This window comes from Saccopteryx bilineata, chromosome 3, assembly GCF_036850765.1.
Source record: "Saccopteryx bilineata isolate mSacBil1 chromosome 3, mSacBil1_pri_phased_curated, whole genome shotgun sequence".
In the NCBI taxonomy this organism is placed as follows: domain Eukaryota; kingdom Metazoa; phylum Chordata; class Mammalia; order Chiroptera; family Emballonuridae; genus Saccopteryx; species Saccopteryx bilineata.
In genome coordinates, this window is record NC_089492.1 from 125,884,917 (window position 1) to 125,908,576 (window position 23,660).

Sequence of the window (23,660 nt, forward strand, 5' to 3'; positions counted from 1 at the left end):
GGTGATAATGATAATTATAATAATAACTCCCTTTACTAAACATTAAAGGAAGGCCCATTAGATTATCATCAGATTTCTCAGCAGAAACTCTACAAGCTAGAAGAGAGTGGACCCCAATATTTAAAGTCCTGAAAGAGAGGAACTTTCAGCCACGAATACTATACCCATCAAAGCTATCCTTCAAATATGAAGGAGAAATAAAAACATTCACAGATACAGAAAAGATGAGGGAATTTATCATCAGAAAACCCCCACTCCAGGAATTACTAAAGGGGGTTCTCCAATCAGATACAAAGAACAAAAAAAAAAACAGAGCCACAAGTAAAAGCTCCAAGAAGAACACAATAAAACCAAATTTAAACTGTGACAACAACAAAAAGAAAGAGGGGGAGAAGATGGAGATTAACAGTAGCAAAGGACGATGGAGTGCAAAAGTACTCACAAAATAGTTCGCTACAATGAACAGGGTAGGGACCCTTTTCATTACTCAAAGATAACCACCATTGAAAAAACCACCACAGAAGCACATGAGATAAAAAAGATAGCAACAGAGGAAAGATGTATGGAATACAACCAAATAAAAACAAAAGATAGAAAAATGAAAGAGAAGGATCAAACAAGACACAAAACTAACAGAAAGCAAGATATAAAATGGCAATAGGGAACTCACAAGTATCAATAATTACACTAAATGTAAAAGGATTAAACTCACCAATAAAAAGGCACAGAGTAGCAGAATGGATTAAAAAAGAAAATCCAACTGTATGCTGCCTACAGGAAACTCATCTAAGTAACAAGGATAAAAACAAATTCAAAGTGAAAGGCTGGAAAACAATACTCCAAGCACATAACATCCAAAAAAAAGCAGGTGTAGCAATACTCATATCGGATAATGCTGACTACAAGACAGGAAAAGTACTCAGAGATAAAAATGGCCATTTCATAATGGCTAAGGGGACACTGAATCAAGAAGACATAACAATTCTTAATATATATGCACCAAACCAAGGAGCACCAAAATATATAAGACAACTACTTAATGATATTAAAACAAAAACTGACAAAAATACAATCATACTTGGAGACCTCAATACACCGCTGACGGCTCTAGATCGGTCATCCAAACAGAGAATCAACAAAGACATAGTGGCCTTAAACAAAACACTAGAGCACCTGGATATGATAGACATCTACAGGACATTTCATCACAAAGTGACTGAGTATACATTTTTCTCCAGTGTACATGGATCATTCTCAAGAATTGACCATATGTTGGGCCACAAAAACAACATCAGCAAATTCAGAAAAATTGAAGTTGTACCAAGCATATTTTCTGATCATAAAGCCTTGAAACTAGAATTCAACTGCAAAAAAGAGGAAAAAAATCCCACAAAAATGTGGAAACTAAACAACATACTTTTAAAAAATGAATGGGTCAAAGAAGAAATAAGTGCAGAGATCAAAAGATATATACAGACTAATGAAAATGACAATACGACATATCAGAATCTATGGGATGCAGCAAAAGCAGTGATAAGAGGGAAGTTCATATCACTTCAGGCATATATGAACAAACAAGAGAGAGCCCAAGTGAACCACTTAACTTCCCACCTTAAGGAACTAGAAAAAGAAGAACAAAGACAACCCAAAACTAGCTGAAGAAAGGAGATAATAAAAATCAGAGCAGAAATAAATGAATTAGAGAACAGAAAAACTATAGAAAAAATTAATAGAACAAGGAGCTGGTTCTTTGAAAAGATCAACAAAATTGACAAACCCTTGGCAAGACTTACCAAGGAAAAAAGAGAAAGAACTCATATAAACAAAATCCAAAATGAAAGAGGGGAAATCACCACGGACACCATAGGTATACAAAGAATTATTGTAGAATACTATGAAAAACTTTATGCCACTAAATTCAACAACCTAAAAGAAATGGATAAATTCCTAGAACAATACAACCTTCCTAGACTGAGTCAAGAAGAAGCAGAAAGCCTAAACAGACCTATCAGTAGAGAAGAAATAGAAAAAAACATTAAAAACCTCCCCAAAAATAAAAGTCCAGGCCCTGACGGCTATACCAGCGAATTTTATCAAACATTCAAAGAAGACTTGGTTCCTATTCTACTCAAAGTCTTCCAAAAAATTGAAGAAGAAGCAAGACTTCCAAACACATTTTATGAGGCCAACATAACCCTCATACCAAAACCAGGCAAGGATGGCACAAAAAAAGAAAACTACAGACCAATATCTCTAATGAATACAGATGCTAAAATACTAAACAAAATACTAGCAAACCGAATACAACAACATATTAAAAAAATAATACATCATGATCAAGTGGGATTCATCCCAGAATCTCAAGGATGGTTCAACATACGCAAAACGGTTAACGTAATACACCATATCAACAAAACAAAGAACAAAAACCACATGATCTTATCAATAGACGCAGAAAAGGCTTTCGATAAAATACAACACAATTTTATGTTTAAGACTCTCAACAAAATGGGTATAGAAGGAAAATATCTCAACATGATAAAGGCCATATATGATAAACCATCAGCTAACATCATATTAAATGGTACTAAACTGAAGGCTTTCCCCCTTAAATCAGGAACAAGACAGGGTTGTCCACTCTCTCCACTCTTATTTAATGTGGTACTAGAGGTTCTCGCCACAGCAATCAGACAAGACAAAGAAATAAAAGGCATCCATATCGGAAAAGAAGAAGTAAAGGTATCACTTTTTGCAGATGATATGATCCTATACATCGAAAACCCCAAAGAATCCACAAAAAGACTACTAGAAACAATAAGCCAATACAGTAAGGTCGCAGGATACAAAATTAACATACAGAAGTCAATAGCCTTTCTATATGCCAACAATGAAACAATTCAGAACGAACTCAAAAGAATAATCCCCTTCACGATTGCAACAACAACAAAAAAATACTTAGAAATAAACATAACAAAGAATGTAAAGGACTTATATAATGAAAACTATAAACCATTTTTAAGGGAAATTGAAAAAGATACAATGAGATGGAAGAATATACCTTGTTCTTGGCTAAGAAGAATAAATATAATCAAGATGGCCATATTACCCAAAGCAATATACAAATTTAATGCAATTCCCATCAAACTTCCAATGACGTTTTTTAAAGAAATAGAGCAAAAAATCATCAGATTTATATGGAACTATAAAAAACCCCGAATAGCCAAAGCAATCCTAAAGAAAAAGAATGAAGCTGGGGGCATTACAATACCTGACTTCAAACTATATTATAGGGCCACGACAATCAAAACAGCATGGTATTGGCAGAAAAATAGACACTCAGACCAATGGAACAGAATAGAAAGTCCAGAAATAAAACCACATATATATAGTCAAATAATTTTTGATAAAGGGGCCAAGAACACACAATGGAGAAAAGAAAGCCTCTTCAATAAATGGTGCTGGGAAAACTGGAAAGCCACATGCAAAAGAATGAAACTGGACTACAGTCTCTCCCCCTGTACAAAAATTAACTCAAAATGGATCAAAGATCTAAACATAAGACCTGAAACAATTAAGTACATAGAAGAAGACATAGGTACTCAACTCATGGACCTGGGTTTTAAAGAGCATTTTATGAATTTGACTCCAATGGCAAGAGAAGTGAAGGCAAAAATTAATGAATGGGACTACATCAGACTAAGAAGTTTTTGCTCAGTAAGAGAAACTGATAACAAAATAAACAGACAGCCAACTAAATGGGAAATGATATTTTCAAACAACAGCTCAGATAAGGGTCTAATATCCAAAATATACAAAGAACTCATAAAACTCAACAACAAACAAACAAACAAACAATCCAATAAAAAAATGGGAAGAGGATATGAACAGACACTTCTCCCAGGAAGAAATACAAATGGCCAACAGATATATGAAAAGATGCTCATCTTCTTTAGCTATTAGAGAAATGCAAATCAAAACGGCAATGAGATACCACCTCACACCTGTTCGATTAGCTATTATTAGCAAGACAGGTAATAGCAAATGTTGGAGAGGCTGTGGAGAAAAAGGAACCCTCATCCACTGTTGGTGGGAATGTAAAGTAGTACAACCATTATGGAAGAAAGTATGGTGGTTCCTCAAAAAACTGAAAATAGAACTACCTTATGACCCAGCAATCCCTCTACTGGGTATATACCCCCAAAACTCAGAAACATTGATACGTAAAGACACATGCAGCCCCATGTTTATTGCAGCATTGTTCACAGTGGCCAGGACATGGAAACAACCAAAAATCCCATCAATAGATGACTGGATAAAGAAGATGTGGCACATATACACTATGGAATACTACTCAGCCATAAGAAATGATGACATCGGAACATTTACAGCAAAATGGTGGGATCTTGATAACATGATACGAAGCGAAATAAGTAAATCAGAAAAAACCAGGAACTGCATTATTCCATACGTAGGTGGGACATAAAAGTGAAACTGAGAGACATTGATAAGGGTGTGGTGGTTACGGGGGGGAGGGGGGAATGGGAGAGGGAAAGGGGGAGGGGGAGGGGCACAGAGAGAACAAGATAGAGGGTGATGGAGGACAATCTGACTTTGGGTGATGGGTATGCAACATGATTGAATGACAAGATACCCTGGACTTGTTATCTTTGAATATATGTATCCTGATTTATTGATGTCACCCCATTAAAAAAATAAAATTATTTAAAAAAAAAAAAAAAGGTACATAACGTAAGAGTTTTCAAATGTTTAGATTTTATTAGAACTGGCCTCCAGACACAAGCGCTTTCCACAGGTTATCCTAGTCTGCCTCAACTCTCTTAGTTGTCAGAGAAGATGACATACTCTAAAGCCTTTCCTCTGAAGTTCAGGATATCTGACTGTACTATCTACTATCATCATGGTCCCTTACCTACGACTTGTACATCAGTTCACAAGCCCCTCCCCATTCCCACTCTTGTCATCACCTGAGGTATTTTACCGAGTCTTAACAATTCTATCTCCTATACCTCTCCAGAATCCATCCCTTCTACTCCATCCCTGATGCCCCTTCACACTCTCCTCTTTTCTTACCAGAAGAACTAAAACAGATACTAACTTTCCATGCCTTGGATCCTCCTTTCTCTTCTAAAATTCATACCTAATAACTCCCCTTATAAAGACCAAATTTCTTAACACAGCAGTACATAAGAACCTTTATATTTTCCCCACTTTGTTATGAAAAATTTCAAACACACAGTAACATTGAAAAGATATTGCAAACTTCCATTTACCCACCACCTCAAGTTAACAATTGTTAATATCTGCCATACTTAGTTTATCACATATTTATCATCCATCTTAAACATCAACTCATCTTATTTTTTATTTATTTCCAAGTAAGTTATAGACCTCAGTGCACTTCACCCTAAATACTTCAGCACGCATTAGCTTTAACTAGTGTTCAGAGTTCATGGTTCTTTTGGGGGGTAGGGTAAAAATAAAGTCTACTTACAGTAAAATGTACAAATCTTAAGTGTATTATCGGGTGAGTTTTTAATTGAATTTATTAGGGTGACATTGGTTGATTAAAATTATATACATTCCAAGTATACGATTCTATAATATATCAAATGTATATTGTATTGTGTTCACCACGGATGAATTTTAATAATTGCATCAGTCAAGTAACCCAAATCCCTATCAAGATATAAAGCCTTTCCATCATACAAAAAGTTCCCACATGCTCCTTTCCAGATAATCCCCCCCTCAACTCCCCACTAACGGCAACCACTGTTTTCATTACTAGTTTTGCCAGCTTTAGAACTTCATATAAATTAAATCACACAGTACATGCTTTTCTTCTGTCAGGACTTTTTACTCATCAAAACAGTTTACATAGTTGTGTATACAGGGTAATTTGTTACTTTTATCGCTATTATTATTTCATTATTTGAATAAATCTGTTTATCATTTTTCTTACAGATAAACATTTGGGTTATTTCAAACTTGGAGCTATTATGAAAAAAGTTCTATATGCATTCTTGTACAAGTCTTTTTATATCACATGTTTTTATTTCTCTTGGGTAAATACCTAACACACTAGAATATAAGTGTTGGGTCACTGGGTAGGTATACATTTAATTTTGTAAGAATTGCCAGACCTTTCTCCAAAGTGGTTATATCATTTTATTCTTCTACCAACAATGCGTGACAGTTCTAGACCCTTTATAATCTGAAGACTGCCCTGCCCTGGCCCAGCTCCATCTCCTAATGATCACTCTTCCTCCATCACCAAGCTTTCAGAACTTGAACCTTTTCACTGCTCTACATTTAGGAGATTTATGCACACTATTCCCCATGACTGCAATCTCTCCTCCCAGTCTTCTGCTTGATAAAAGTTTAAAATTGTTAAAATAATGCCTCTTTTGTAAAATCTTCCCTTTCCCTGACAGTCACCCCCAGGCTGTCATATTATGGCACACATTTAGCCAGTTTCTCTACTATTACACTTATCACAGTGTATTATGATTATCTATGATATGCTAATCTCTCCTCCTCTTAACTGGCTAGGGACAAAAGGGAAGCCACTCTTTTCTGCCCTGTTGGAAGTGATACTTGTTACCCTAACATAACACTTTTGATATACTATATGATACTTAACATACTTCTGCCCTACCCTGTATATTTTATGATACTTTAATGTTATTATTAAATACCAGTTTATGATATTTTCAAACGACAGCTCAGATAAGGGCCTAATATCCAAAATTTACAAAGAACTCATAAAACTCAACAACAAACAAACAAGCAATCCAATAAAAAAATGGGAAGAGGACATGAACAGACACTTCTCCCAGGAAGAGATACAAATGGCCAACAGATATATGAAAAGATGCTCAGCTTCATTAGTTATTAGAGAAATGCAAATCAAAACTACAATGAGATACCACCTCACTCCTGTTAGATTAGCTATTATCAACAAGACGGGTAATAGCAAATGTTGGAGAGGCTGTGGAGAAAAAGGAACCCTCATTCACTGTTGGTGGGACTGTAAAGTAGTACAACCATTATGGAGGAAAGTATGGTGGTTCCTCAAAAAACTGCAAATAGAACTACCTTATGACCCAGCAATCCCTCTACTGGGTATATAGCCCAAAACCTCAGAAACATTGATACGTGAAGACACATGTAGCCCCATGTTCATTGCAGCACTGTTCACAGTGGCCAAGACATGGAAACAACCAAAAAGCCCTTCAATAGAAGACTGGATAAAGAAGATGTGGCACATATACACTATGGAATACTACTCAGCCATAAGAAATGATGACATCAGATCATTTACAGCAAAATGGTGGGATCTTGATAACATTATAAGGAGTGAAATAAGTAAATCAGAAAAAAACAAGAACTACATGATTCCATACATTGGTGGAACATAAAAATGAGACTAAGAGACATGGACAAGAGTGTGGTGGTTACCAAGGGTGGGCGGGGGGGGGGGGGGAGGGAGGACATGGGAGGGAGGGAGGGAGAGAGTTAGGGGGAGGGGGAGGGGCACAGAGAACTAGATGGAGGGTGACGGAGGACAATCTGACTTTGGGCGAGGGGTTTGCAACATAATTTGATGACAAAATAACCTAGACATGTTTTCTTTGAATATATGTACCCTGATTTATTAATGTCATCCCATTACCATTAATAAAAATTTATTAAAAATTGAAAAAAAAATACCAGTTTAAAGATTTCAAATATTGTGAAACCTTAAGGGCAACATTCTACATTATTTCTAGGTGGGGCACTTGAAAAATGAAATACCAAGAAAATTAAAATGGCAAGAAGAGTTTCTTGTTTCTCTTGGAATCCTCATGGCTAACATAGTACTCGGTACATGGTAGATGATTAATAGGTATTTCATAAATTAACAGCAAATATAATAATGTCCCTTCCCTGATTATAATTCTCTAGTTTGCAACCACCTACAAGATAAAATCCCAACCTAACTTGGTATATGAGATGCATCATAACCCGGAGACCACTCTGAACTGAGTGCCAGGACAGCGCCCTCCAATGCTTCAGTGCTTTTTGCTTGTATCCTCTATCTGCAATGCCTCCCATCTCTTTAATTAGTAAACTTTTAACTGTTAAGTACAAGTGTAGCTCAAACCAGGCCTCCTACGTGAACTTTCACCTAACAGAATGCCCATCTCCACATTACTTGTTTACCCTGATTATATCTTACTTGTCCGAATACTAGTCTTTCTCACTGGGACTATCTTCTCTTAAGAGAGCCAAAATTTTACTTTATTCTTATTCATTGTAAGAAATACAATGGTCTAACATACCATATCCTTCATTCCATGCTGAAACAATGATTAGATATGTTATCAAGCAATTCCCTTTTCCTAGCCACAGCTAACTGGACCAAGAATGGGCAGCTGGCTCACATCCTCCATTGAGAATCTGAGTGACAACTTCAGGAACTGCAATCAGATGGTGCTGGACAATCACGTAGACTAGGCTGGTAGGTACTGTCAGTCACATGCATTCTCGCAAACAAGCAGAGAAGAGTGTTCTCCAAAAAAAGCAAGAGAATGGAGCAGACACTGGAAGAAGCTGTAATTCAAGACTATGAGGCTCCAAGGGGAGAAAGACCAACAGAAGAGCCACCTGATAACTTTCCAAGATTCACAAAATCCAGCTTCACTTTCACTGTTGGGTTCTGGAAAGTTTCCCTGTATTCATCCAACAGATTCCTTTTTACTTTAATATGAATTAAATTTCTGTTCTTTGCTCTCAATAACCCTGAGATACTTCACACCAGTATGTTTATAGAATACACAAGCTTTGGTACAATCTAAGTTTTAATAATTTTAACCATCACAGTCTCTTTGACAGAAACTATACAGAACAGAGTGTTAATACAGAGTATTAAAAAATTGCACTTGAAAAGAGAATTTTTAAGTTAAGGACCAGATTACATGAAAATAGAACCTGCATTACTATACACAAATCTAAGGAGGAAAGTGGTTAAAAATCCATTTGGGCCTGACCAGGAGGAGGCACAGTGGATAGAGCACCAGACTGGGATGTGGAGGACCCAGGCTCAAGACCCCAAGGTCACCAGCTTGAGCGCGGGTTCATCTGGTTTGAGCAAACTCACCAGCTTGGACCCAAGGTCGCTGGCTCGAGCAAGGGGTTACTCGGTCTGCTGAAGGCCCCCAGTCAAGGCACATATGAGAAAGCAATCAATGAACAACTAAGGTGTCACAACGAAAAACTGATGATTGATGCTTCTCATCTCTCTCCGTTCCTGTCTGTCTGTCCCTATCTATCCCTCTCTCTGACTCTCTCTGTCTCTGTAAAAAAAAAAAAATCCATTTGGGAGAGGACAGTCTCACAAGCAACTTGAACAGGGGGATAAGTCTACACTGTAACTATTCTTGGGCTCACAGATCAGGAGGAAAGAGCAGGGGAGATGAGATCCTAGCACACAAGCACTCATCAACTGGGGATGTCGTCAAGATGGTTTTCACCTGGGGTTATCAGAAAGTGATCACAGAGAAGAGGTTTTAGCCCTCAAATGGGAGGAAACAGGGTGAAGTCTTTCATATCAAGTAAAAAAAGAACTCAGCCAAGGACAAATCTGGAGAGGCATGTCAAGAAGGTAAATCTCCAAAAGGAGCATGCCACCATCGACCAATGCACTGAATTACATGCGGGAAAGACTTCCTCTGCCTTTGGTATAAAACCAGGATCAGGATTAGTGTGAGCAGAGGGAGGCACTTACCATAGGCACAAAACAACAAAGCCAGTAGTACTGATTTTTCCTTTTGACTCAGGCTGCCATATGGCTGGCTGGGCACAGCACTGTTAAAGCGACCCTGTCTTTTTTTTTTTTTTAATTCTGGTATTTTGTTCATCATGGTTTCTTGCACTTGTTTTTATTTTTTAAATATTGCATAAAAATATTATTTATGTTGATGACTGAGTTTTGGGGTGCCCCCTTAAACTCTGCACTTGAAGTGAGTGCTGCACTCTAGCCCCAGTCCTGTGTGACCAGTAGACACTAGTTGAGTACAGAAATCTGCCCAGGCGTCAGTGTCTACCATCCTTCCACTCTGCTCCACATAAGACCTGAGAGGTCAAGACATTCCTTGGAGGGCTGAGGGACAGAAACTCAATGAGCGACTCCAAAAAATGTGGGGGGCTGAGAAACAGAATTGTGGAGTCAGTTTTTGGTTCTCAGTGTGAACTACAGTGATATAGTAAAGTTCCAAGGGCGGCCTACTCCCAACCCCTCTTGGGCACAGATGAAATCAGACTTGACTCAGGCACCAAACAAACAAAGAAACCAAGCCTCACTGAAGCACAGACCAAGCATTAACAGCCTAGACACCCAATGAGTATAAGGTCATCAACTAAGCTGGATAATAGTTGAGTACCAGTCAAAACAGAACAGAGACACTCAATGAGCATAAGCTCATCAACTGGCTGGATAATAGATAAGTACCAGTCAAAACAGAACAGAGGACCTGTGGTGGTGCAGCAGAGAAAGCGTCAACCTGGAATGCTGAGGTCGCCAGTTCAAAACCCTGGGCTTGCCCGGTCAAGGCACATACAACTACTTACTACAGGTTGGTGCTTCCTGTTCATCTCCCTGTCTTACTCTCTCTACATCCTCTCTCTAAAATCAACAAATAAAAATCTTCAAAACAAGAGAGAATTACGATTAAGAAGAAAGGTGGGCTTACAATAACCAGAGTCTTGGGGGGCTTAATAAAGGGTTGAAGAAAAAAGCTACAGAGTCAGTGCAGAACAGCAAGCTCAATCAGGAAAGTGCTCACTCACTCAGGAGCCAAGATAAGGCACCAAGAGAAACCAAGATATCATCGGGTTCAGAGAGAGTTATGGCAATCAAGAAACAAGGAAACAAAGCAGATCTGAAGAACACAGGGTTCCACTCAACTGGATACCCAAGTATCCAGGACTATTATTGGAAAGGCCGTACCTCAAATAAAGTTGAGGAGAGGGAAAGGAATGAGGGCCGCGTACTCCCTAAGCTGTATGAGCAAGCAGTATGAGTTAGGCAGTAACGTGTCTGCATCTGGTAGGAATGTCAGCAGGCATGTGCCTGGAACGTTAACATGGAAATATGCATAAAAAGCCCAAAAAGCCTGACTAGGCAGTGGCGCAGTGGATTAAGAGCATCGGATTGGGATGTGGAGGACCCAGGTTCGAGACCCTGAGGTTGCCAGCTTGAGCGCAGGCTCATCTGGTTTGAGCAAAGCTCACCAGCTTGGATCTAAGACCACTGGCTCAAGCAAGGGGTTACTCGGTCTGCTGTAACCCTACGGTCATGGCACATATGAGAAAGCAATCAATGAACAAGTAAGGTGTTGCAACAAAAAACTAATGATTGATGCTTCTCATCTCTCTCTGTTTCTGTCTGTCTGTCCCTATCTGTCCCTCTCTCTGACTCTCTCTCCGTCTCTGTTAAAAAATAAAATAAAATAAAATGCCCAAAAAATCTTTGATGCAAAAGTTTTACTTCTGGGAATCTATCTGAAAGAAATAATTGAAAATATTTATAAAATGTGCACAAAAATGCTAGAGACAAAAAACAAACAATAAACTCCAGGCATGAAAAATGGAAATTACTTAAATGTCCAATAAGAAAAGATTCAGTTAAAAAAATTCAAGTTTGTTCATATAAAAGAACATTATATAGCCATTAAACATTTAACATTTTAATATGTTAAAATGCATATTATATATTAAATGGCAAGACATAAAGCTTTAAATTTATCAAGAACACAACTATGTAAAAATGCATGTTAGCAAATTGACTAGAAGAAAATACAACAAAATGCTAAGACTGAAACAAATTTTTTTCTAAGACTGATTTATTTACCTGTGGATGATGGGATTAGAGATGATGATTTTCTTCCTTATCCTTTTCTCTATTTTCCAAGTTTTCTATAATGACCATATATTATCTTTCTTAAACTATAAAAAACTCTTGTAGTGGCTTTTGAATAAAAACCTGCCTTCCACCTGGGAAGGGGCGTTAAAAAAGTAAGTCTCCTAAAAAAAGACCCAGAAGCACACCAGCACTGACCAATACAATAAATTATGTGCAGAGAAACTTTCCTCTGCCTTTGGTGTGAAACCACGGCTGGGACTGGTGAGGGTAATGAGGCACTTGCTGGGAGCTCAAAATTTGATGGAGTACAAAAAAAAAAACAAAACAACTCAGTAATATTTCAAATGAAAATTGATGCAAAAAAATCCATGGTAATTTTTTTTTCTTTTTGAGAGAGAGGGAAGCATCAACTCATTGTTCCACTTAGTGCCATTGATTGCTTCTCATATGTGCCCTGACCAGGGCTTGAACCAGCAACCTCAGGGATGGAACCGGCACCCTTGGGGTCGAGCTCTGACTGTAGCTCAAATCAGCAACCTCAGGGTTGAACTAGAACCCTCTGAATCGAGCCAGTGACTTTGGTGCTCTGGGACAATGCTCTACCCACTGCACCACCAGCAAGGGCTCAATATATATTTTACATTTTTATATATTTATTTTCTTCTAATGAGAGGAGGGTAGATAGTAAGACAGACTCCGCATGCACCCCTACCGGGATCCACCCAGTAACGCCCGTCTAAGGCTGATGCTCGAATACCAAGCTATTTTTATAGCACCTGAGGCTGACACGCTTGGACCAACTGAGCTATCCTTAGCACCCAGGGCCACGCTTAACCAATCAAGCCACTGGCTGTGGTAGGGAAAGAGGGAGGGGGAGAGAAGCAGATGATCTCTTCTCCTGTGTGCCGTGACAGGGAACTGAACCTAGGATGTCAGGGCTCAAATGTTTAAGTTAAGTCAGGATCAGTATTGATTTTTCCCTTTGTCCCAGGCTCCAGTCTGGCTGGGCACAGCACTGTTACTGATTCTATCTTTATTTAAAATTCTAGTAGTTTGTTCATCGTGGATTTTTTGCATTAATTTGTTTCTATGCTTGCTGTAATCCTAAATGGCTAATTTCCTGGAAAATTTTTCCACCACTGCGATCCTGGTCAGAGCAGTGAAGTGTACCGACACCTGTTTGGTCTGATGACAGTACCAAGCAGAAACAAAAAAAAAGAATGAAGATGGCCCTGAGAGGGAGAAATCTGGTCTACAGAGCCCCATGTAGTCTCCCAACGTCCCTCAGATCACAACTCACAACTCTAGCCCAACCTCTCTCCCTGGTGGCTTGCTAGGATTAAAATAGAAAAATTCTTTCCATTCATAATATATACAATATATAAAGACTGACATACCCAACAACCATAAAAAGGAGGATAAGTACTTAACAGAATACAATTTCTAAATATTTATGTTAACAATTATGCTTGAATTTAATGGCAGTATAAATACATGATGTACAGATACACATTCAAAACACAAGTGAAGGAAACTGAATTACAATGAGCTCAATTAACCATGCTTATAAGAAGTTTAGCAAGGCCTGGGTCCACCTGGAAACAGGCATAGGCACATATGCCTGGCATCACCACCCAGAGAGCTGTCTAAAAAGTTACTCTCATTATAACACAATTACAATCTGAGCATAAGAGGAAAGAAACATACATACAATGTAAACACTCTATGGCATTAAGGCTACATGCCTATTCTCAGCCAGACCTCCTATCATCCAGCTCCTTTATAGCATCTGTTTAGGACACATCCAAAAATAGCACTATTATGATTCAGCGTTGTGCCAAGCACTTTCACATGTATCATCTAATTGCATCCTCATGACAATCCTATGAGGCAAGTATTATTATAGCTGTCTATCCAATGGGGAACCACAGGTTCTCTGTAAGCAGCAGAACCCCAGTAACCTGGGCATGTGCCCAGGAGCCTGGATCTGTGCCTGGCAGGCTCATTTCCTAAAGTCCACTTACAAAACATGCTTCCAGAGACTCCTCCAGTATACTCTACTGTGATCTTCTCATTAAATTATCCATCATCCAATCAGAGGCCCATGTCCCATTTTACCAATAAGGAAAGTAAGTCACAGCAAAGCAAAAAATACACTGAACTTTGTATTATTCGACCTCTGGCACCATGCATTTAAGAGTGGGTCTCTGTGTTGTCCTGAGGCACGAGGCTAGTCCCTAGAATTACTCTCCCACAGTGAGGGAGAAATGGTACTTTAACACTCCTATCGAGTTCCATTCTAGGTAAAAACTCCACGACAAGGAGAGCTGAGTGACACTATAGGAGAATGCTAGGTAACTACTGGAGCCTCGGCTTTCAGCAGATCTACCTTCCAGCACAGTGATCATTTCCCAGACCGACCTGCAGAACCAGACTGTGGGAGGGATTTCAGCTACAAGGTTCAAGTTACTGCCCTTATTCCTTCCTGGCCCTAACAGGCCCTAACGCCCTCTTCTCTCCGCCTGTGTATCTGCCCTAACAGCAGGAGGCAGGGTGCAATCCACACTGTGCCAGAGGAAAGGGGCCTATCCTCATCCTCTCCACATTAGTTTCCACTGGAAGTATAAGGAACCCAGGCCAAGCAGCAGCACATTTCAAAGGGGACTAGCAGATTAGGGTCAGGAGGCATTGGGAATGGTAGAGATAATCTTTTTCTTAAATTCAAATTCTTTTCACCATCCTTAGGTATGCCTTTCATCTTCACATCTTCACTCAGGCACCCTGGAGGATTCAGGCTTCCAGGCCAATGTACAGCTGTGGTCTCCACTGGAGGGGAAGGCCTGTGTTGGGGGAAGTAGAATTCACTGCACTTCCTTCCCACTCCCAGGGCTGCAAAGAGGGACAAGCCTTACCTCTCAGCTTTCAAGCATAATTAATTATGGCAAGTCAAGGGTTTTGAATGAAGCAAAAAATGGATAGTATCAGACAAAATCAGGCCATACACACATCCCAACAGGACAATGTTAGTAAAAGTATGTGACAAGGTTGTGGGAACTGTTTTCAGTGAAATTTTGAACTGAAAGATGCCTTCAGGCTTTCTCTGAATGCTGAATATTAAGAGATGCTGATGGATCCTGCTTCATTGCAATTAGTGATTCAATCCTAAGGAAACCTGAGAATCCAATGCTGAGCACATCTACAACCTGGCTCAGACAAGAGTTCAAATGCAACAAGATCCTGTTCCCGGGTGCACCACCTTCCCCCCAAGTCCAACTGATCTACACAGCACAGCCACCCACTTTTGTTTCTAAAATTATTCTCAGGGTCAAAAGCATTATTTTAAAAACTTCAACACGGAAAGGGACCTCAACTCCTCCCTTTCTACCACCCCGACCTACCTACAGTTCTCAAGTCTTGAAAAGTCCAGAATCCACCCCATGTCCTTAACTTCCACATCCTCTGCTCTTCTAAATTCCCTACACCTTCCCCTTCTTTGCCTCCATGCCCCCTGTCTCTGGAGCCCATCACTCCCCTTTAAGAATTTCATTCCAGAAAGTGTTCCTCCTCGCTTGTATTTTCAACTGCCGCCCTCTCTTCCAATAGTACTGAAACATGCTCCAAATCTCTCTGACCTTAAATAGAGAAAGAAAAAAATCTCTTCACCCCTTTCTTGACCCAAGTAGCTACCACCCCTTTCCTCTTTCACAACCAGCCATTTTCAATTGCCTATACTCCTCTCTCTCCACCTCTTCCCAGTCATTCAGAAACCCCGTGTAATCTGCTTTCTGCCCTCTCCAAGGCCCTCGCTGTGGCTCAATCCAGTTCACTACTTTTCAGATGTTATCCCACATGACAGCCATGCAGCACTGTTCACTGGTGACACTCTGGAATCAAGCACTCCTTCCACTGGGCTTCCAAAGGAAAGGACATTACATGTTCAGTTTTCCTCCTACATTTTTGTCCACTTCTAGATCTCCTTTAGACTTTCTCTTCTTCTTCCTATTCTTTAAATACTAGTGTTTTATCAAGATTCAGTCCTGAGTCATCTGTGTTCACTCCATAAATGTTCTGTAGGTGAGTTCATCCATTAAGCAGTTAAACATCCTTTAATTATTGAATACATTCATAATATTGACAACTCTCCCCATATATCCAGACCCATATATTCGACTTCCTCAATTAACCTGATAAACATTTCCACTTACAATTTTCATAGGCACTCCAAACTCCACATAGTTAAAACTGAAATCATGCCCTTATGTCCACTCCCCACGTGACAAGCCTCCTCTCCTGTGTTCCCTATCATCCTGAATGTGACCACCATTTACCCCATTTCCTATCTTCAACAACTTTCTCTCCCCAATATCCAACTAATCATCAGAGCTAATTGGTTTCTTTGTCTCTGTCAAATCTGCTTACGCTTCCCATTCTTATTGCCATTGCCTTATTTCAGATCCTCGTTTTCCACCTGGAACTATCACTTGTTAGTGCACTCTCAGAATAGAAAGCTTTGGGTGTCTGCCCAACTCGATGATTCATAGACCTCTGGACATTCCCTTTCCCCACCAGTCATGTCTGACTAAACACCCTCACCCCATCCTTGCCAGAGTTGATAAGACCAGTAAGGATATCTGATTCAAGCTTGGACCTATCAGATTCTCTCTCCCTGGAAAGCAGAATTTGGTCTAAGTCTATGTGGGCAATTTAAACTGTAACAAGTGAATTGGGAGGACTTTACAATAACCATATTGAATCACATAAATGAATGAGGAGAGAAAGTCCATCTATAGAGAGAAAGAGAAGACCAAAGCAGGAGCAGAAAAAAAACACCACCAAAAAAACAAACAAAAAACAAGATATAAGACAGACTCCTGAGAATCTTCTTGTTCCTAATCTCAGACCCTTGCCAAGAGTTAGCAGCACTCCTGCTCCCAGGCTCCGAGAGAGAACCACCTCCCCCACCCCAAAACACACACCTTAATCTTTTTAACATTTTCCTTTTTGTATTTCAGCTAATTTGAGTAGGTAACCATTATGGGCCGACAGGAAGTCTTAATCAATGCATCTGGCTCAACTCCCCTCTCACTGGGTCTCAGTTCCTCATCTGTGTAGCTAGAAAACTAAGTTAGATGAACTCTAAGAAGGCAGTAAGTATTAACACACTACAGTTTGCGGGCAGAGTCTGTTATTTCTACATTCAGTCTCTGTATAAAAAAGGGCAGTCACCACCTGCCCAAAGACAGATGAATGTGTATTATAGGATTTTGTTTTTAATAATCAAGTGTTTTAAAGATGCTGAGTTTAAAAACAAATTAATAAAAAGAATCTTTTTTAACTCAAAGAATGTTTTATTCACATAAATTATCAACCCACTTAGCAAAAATGTACATTTTAAAATCACTTCCTCTTTTAAAGCCCTGAATTAAAACATGTCTCTGCAATTTAGTAGATTCTATGTGGCACTCTGCATGTGGGCCAGTCCATTTTCAAAGGGGCCAGTTCTGAACATATTTAGAATGCATATTACTACCCATTCTTATATTATTGCAGAAAACACACATTCACTTTACAATGCTACACTGATTGTAGTACACTAAATATATAGCGTAGTACACTATATATTTTTTTAAAGGTTTTTTTTTTTTTTTTTAAAGGTTGTGTCCTGTCTGACATGTGGTGGCACAGTGGATAAAGCGTCAACCTGGAAATGCTGAGGTCACTGGTTCGAAACCCTGGGCTTGCACATATGGGAGTTGATGCTTCCTGCTCCTCCCCCCTTCCCTCTCTCTCTCTCTCCTCTCTAAAATGAATAAATAAAATAAAATAAATGGAATGATAAAACCCAACATTTAAAAAAAAAGGTTGTGTCCTCTCAACAAGTTCTAAATATATTAATAAGCCCCTGAATAAGTATCCAATATACAAAGTACATATTACATCACAGAATATGGAAAATAGCTAAATGCTGATACAAAGTCTAATTCAGTAGGCCTAGGTGGGGCTCTGGGATCTGTTTTTTATAAAGCCTTCCTGACAATATAAATCATCTGCCAGTTTGGGGAACCACTGCCCCAGAATCTGGAACATTTCAGATCTTTTTGAAGTAAAAACTGCAGTATACTGAGAACACCTAGAAGAGAATCAGAGTCTCTCTCTGTATTAGAAACCTGTGTGTGTATGACTAAATGAAATAAACCCTACCAGTGGTGTACGGGTGAGTGGGGTGACAAGGAAATTTGACCACACCACTATCTTTGTCTAAGGAAGAGATTTAACAATGACTTAGCAAATTCCTGTTCTCCTGAAAGGTACTGCCACTGGGGAAAGCAAAATATACCAGAATCCATATTTTAAATGGCTATTCAAGGTCCAAAAGAGAAACTTCTTCATCAGATACCTGCTACAGCTCAAGTGTGAATGCAAGAAAGTCAGGAAAAAGAAAAAGGCTATCCCAAGGTTATTAAAGAAACAGGGTCCAACATGAAGTGGTCAAAGTGAAGACAAGAGGGCAGGCTCAGTGAGAAAATCAATCTTTCTGCTGCAAAGCGTTTGCAAACTCATAGAATAAAATGCTGCTGTCTAGCACTTTAAAACTATTCCCTGCTGCTGTAGGGACTCTGCTAGAAGTTAAGACACCAATGAGAGGTAGACACAATGCCCAAAGGGTATGTCCAAGTACCGTGCAGCTGTGTCACTGCCACTGTCACAGAACTCCTGGCAACATTTCAAATAAATCTCCATGTGAGACATCAAGGGGTAACAGAAAGAACAACGGGCCAGGAGTCAGGAGACCTAGTTCTGATCCAAGTCCCACAAATGACAAACAAGTGGAGCAAGTCACTCCACTTCTCTAGGTCTCCATTTCTTAATCTGTAAAATAGAAGTGTGGCACTGAATTAAAGGGACAGAAAAATCTCTGGCCTTTGGAGCTGGGTACCTGCCACGTTTTGGTGATTCTTTAGAAATATGACACATACCAACCTCCTAAATTCTATGCGGGAATTTGAATGACCAATTTCTTTTAAAAACAACATTGCTTTCATACTGGAGGGTAGGGGTGGGCAGTAGAAATGAAAAGAAACTCTCTGATAGATGGGACTAGGGGAAGGAATTGGCAAAACATTACTTCCTTTGGGATGTTCATGTTTTACTACACCAATCACTTGCTGATTATCCTGACAAAGGCATATCTCAGAGACACTGCAGGTCTGGTTCCAGACCACCATGGCAATAAAGCGAGTCATAATCTTTTTTGCCAGTGGAGGGTTCTGCCTTCAATTTGTAAAATACTCAACACCTGTGTAGTGCAATAAAGCAAGGTAAGCCTGTATGAGCACATTTTCAGACCATGAAAGCAAGATACTCCTAAAGTGTTTAGAAAATTTATGTTATTTTCCTTGAAAGTCAGTCCCGATAAGTCTAGAGTACAAGCACCGTATCAGTATCCTCTTGGGTCTCAGCCTCATGGGTCACGGTCCCTAGATTCCTTTCAAGCTAAGTGCAATACCTACAGAAGGTCCAAAGACACCCTTCCTCACCTGCCACTCTCCTGATACCCATGTAACTTTTCCATCTGATTCTTGGCCCTGAGTCCTTTCAGAGGCAACTCATCAGGTGCCCTGAGCACAGTGATTTGTATTTCAATTAGTGATTTGTATTTCAAATGGGCCTACACCAACTTAGGCCCATTTTTTCAGGATCCTGGATTTAATGTTCTCATCCATACTACAAACCATCCACTAAAAAAACAAAGTGGATTTTTCACTCTTTCTTTGAATGGAGAAAAATGTCTCAGTTGGTTCTACAGGTAGACTTGGGGTTTCTGGCCATATTCTGACAGCCACCATTACCTACTGGCCCCTCCCCTGATATATAAAGTCTTGTCTACAGAACAATTAACCTCTACCACTGTTTTCTGTGCTAATGGATGGGTCACATGTGTTTAGAAACCCTACAAGGATGCTTCATCTCCCTACCCCCACATCTATCAATCTCCTTTCCAAGAAAGGAGGTTGCTACCTACTACACACACACACACACACACACACACACACCCCGCACACAGTGCTCTCCTAACAATCCAGCATCCTCCTTGAAAATCCCAATCAGGGAACCAGGCAGGCGTGACTCCTAAGCAGATGGCAGGCCTCATAATTAGGCCATTACATAATACCTCTTCTCTAACCAGCTTCTCTACACTTTCCTCAGAGACTCTGCATTGATGAGCTTTACACTGTGGTTACTTTAATTATATAATCCACTCTTGAGAACAAAATAATACCATGTTTTGACTTTAAAAAGAAAAAAAGAAAAGAAAAAAGGTGGGAGAAGTAAAAGACAGAAGTTGCTTTTAGCTTCAGTTTTGAGTCCAGGCTTCTACAGGTAACTTTCTGTTGGTGCCTTGGTTTCCCAACCTGTCACATAGACTCATGCCAATCTCCAGTTGCACTGTGTCTGTCACAGGATTCACACAGAAATGTTATACCACGTGATTCGATTTCTATAGGCTACTCCATCACATTTAAGTGTCATGTCAGGCTCTCAGCAATGAATGCATTACTGAGCTACAGATTGCACAACGGAGTGTCCACATGCACATGGACTTCTGCCTTCAGTAAGTCTCCAGTTTAGCCTCATATCAGGTTTAGTCTTTGATTCCCTCAAATTCCAACTCCATGCAATCAGAAATCTTATATACATCCCCTCCATCCCCAAGAAATCTGTTAAGCCTTTCAGCCACTCCCAAGCAGCCGCCTCACTCTGGTTGCTTCTAGAATTATTCATGCTCCAAACCTCACTGCTCCCTTCATCCAACATCAAAACTTCTATTCTTACCAATCTGTTCGTTTTTAGGGAAGCTGGGGTCTCATCCCTAGTATTTGTATGAATAGTCTACAGTTAACAAAAGTCATTCAAAAATATGTTCTCATTTCCTCATTACAATGACATTAATTATCACTCTGTAGATTCAAGGTCCAGATAAGTGTTAACAGGGAAAAAAAAGTACATAAAAATTCAAGCTATAATTTAAGATCGAAAGAGAAGACTATCCCACTGAAAGAAGAGATTAATGATCTCCAGTTGGCATAATGTGTAATGGGAGATATTTCTGAGCTGGAAGTCTATTTCTCCATACCACCTCTGGCCCCCCAAGGACCTTGGCTTATGTTTTGGTCACCCTGAGTTTTCCAAGTTCTGATAATGGCATGTGACACCGGCTGTGTTGATCTCTGATTCCAATGGGCTGGACTAGGGACTCAGAACCTACTTTTACCATAATTATCAGACTGTGATACATAACTCTACCCTCTCTAGAGAACTGTCTTGAGTCCTATATCTCTCCTGGATTATTAAATCAAAGCCTTGATTTCTAAAAGCTATTGAGGATACCAAAAATTAAATTTAAGACTCACTTATCTAAAAAGCAAGTTCAAACTACACCAAAAGCTTTACATATAACATGGCATGTGGTACAGTCATGGACCACACAATGACATTTCAGTCAATGATGGACCACATAATGATCATAGTCCCATGAAATTAAATGGAGCTGAAAAATTCCTATTGCTTAGTACTGTCATAGCCGTCAATAAAGTCATAGCATAAGGTATTACTCACAAATTTGTGGTGATGCTGACGTAAACAAACTTAAACTTACTGCACTGCCAGTCATATAAAAGTATAGCGCACACAATTCCAGTAGGAGGCTATACTAGCTAGGTTTATGTAAATGCACTCTATGATGTTCACACAATAACTAACCTGCCTAATTATGCAATTCTCATAATAGAACTGAGTCCTACCCTCCTCTTCTTGGTGGGGTTGGACGTGTGGTCCTAGTCCCATAATGTACAAAGGCAAAGGGAAGGGCCCTGGCCCCCTTGGTGTCATGTCTTCAGTGCCCAGTTTACAGTCTGGGACATAGGTAAGCGCCAGGACATGGGTTAAGAAAAAATAAGAATATTCCAGTCCGGAAGTGGCATCTGACTGTGCAAGGGAAAAAACATGGCATTTAGATCAGAAGATTCTATAGTTGGATCTCTAGCAATGAAATTTACTTGTTTAGGTAGCATACAGAAAGTTACCTAATTTCTGTAAGCCTCACTTATCACTCATATTCTGCAGATGGTGAGACTCTCTCCTCCAAGGTTATTGAGAAGCCTTAAAGAAAACAAAACATTAAAAGAGCCTATTGGCCCTGGCTGGTTGGCTCAGCGGTAGAGTGTTGGCCTGGCATGTGGAAATCCTGGTTCGATTCCCAGTCAGGGTACAAGAGAAGTGACCATCTGCTTCTTCACTTCTCCTTTTGCAGCCATGGCTCAAATGAGCAAGTTGGTCCTGGGTGCTGAGGATAGCTCCATGGCCTCTCCTCAGGCACTAAAATAGCTCAGTTGCCGAGTGTTGGGAAAATAGCTGTGTTAGGCTTGCTTGCCAGTTTACCAGCTGCCGGCACTTTGCTTGATTAGTGTATGGGCACGTGGCAGCACCACATGTGGATAGTCATGTAAGGCTACAGGTGTTTGCGCTCAGTGTGGATTGCAATTGGTGAATTGTGGATTGCCTGCCTACCTGCCTGCCATTGTGAGGGGTCATTTTTGCTGTTTGCTTGCTTGCTTGCTGCCGTGAGAAAAGGTTTTGGGAATGGCCCAACTCTTTCCGGCTCCACAGTTTCTCTACTGTCTGTCCGAATCCAGTGTGGACCTGCCTGGCCTTGGCCACTCACATTACACTGAGCAGCAGCCCCAGATGGGTAGAACATCAGCTCTAGAGGGGGGTTGCCAGGTGGATCCCAGTCAGGGTGCATGCAGCTGTCTGTCTCTCCACCTCCCTGCCTCTCACTTGAATTAAAAAAAAAGGGGGGCCTACCTAGTACAGTGCCCTCTTCCCTCACTCCCCCTCTCTGCTGCACTCACTGCCCTGAGAGATCTGAGAAAAACTCCAAAAAATATGCAGCCCACAAAACACTATGAGATGAGTCAGAAGACTTATGAACAAATTAAAATGCACAGCAAAGAGTTCAGGATGACCACCAGTGGGGCAGGTTTTGTCCAAGCACTGCAATTCTAAAATAATCATTGTGTAACTTTTCAGGCCTTTTCCAGGTGAGATGCTGAAAAATGAGCTGAGAACAAAGCCGTGAACTTAAAAGCTGCGGGCCTGTGAACTTAAGGCAAAGTGCATGGTTGAATGCCAGGCTGGTAATGAGGCAGAAAGGCAGGCAGGAGACTTCTGGAACTGGGAAGCCAGGGGCTTTGGAGGCCACTTACTACAGTGTTAACACGAACCACAGCTTGGGGGATCTCAAAGAGGTCCTGACAATGATAATATTCAAAAGGCTTTATAAGCCCAGTGAAGTCAGGGAAACCTGTGTTCTAAGTTTGCTGCATTAACCAACTATGTGGCCTTTAGCTAAAAACTCCTCTATTTAAAGGCAGGGAAAGTAGTTTTTCTTCGCATTTTCTAAACCACCAACAGTCAATGCCGGGTAAGTGCTAGATTGAATGAAGAAGGACTATCTGTCTGACTTCTGGGCTCTTGGGACCTCAATTTCCTCTCACAAGAGGTTTAGAAACATCCCTAGGGCTCACACCTGTTCCAGTGTTTGCTATACAGTTTTGTAGCCCTAACTGCACACCAGAATCATCTTGGAAGTCCTAGTCCCACAAACAGAACCCATCTAGATTCAGAATCCTAGGGCTGGTGCGTTTGGTTTTTGTTTTTTAAAAATCTTCACAAG

General features: G+C 40.1%; 1 protein-coding gene and 1 pseudogene across 14 annotated transcripts in view; one reads left to right on the plus strand and one right to left on the minus strand.

Moving 5' to 3' along the window:
- AAK1 (AP2 associated kinase 1) overlaps positions 1 to 23,660 on the minus strand; it is a 224,210-nt gene that overhangs the window by 134,239 nt on the left and 66,311 nt on the right. The window lies entirely within an intron of this gene.
- LOC136332816 (small nucleolar RNA SNORA57) lies at positions 21,727 to 21,866 on the plus strand (annotated as a pseudogene).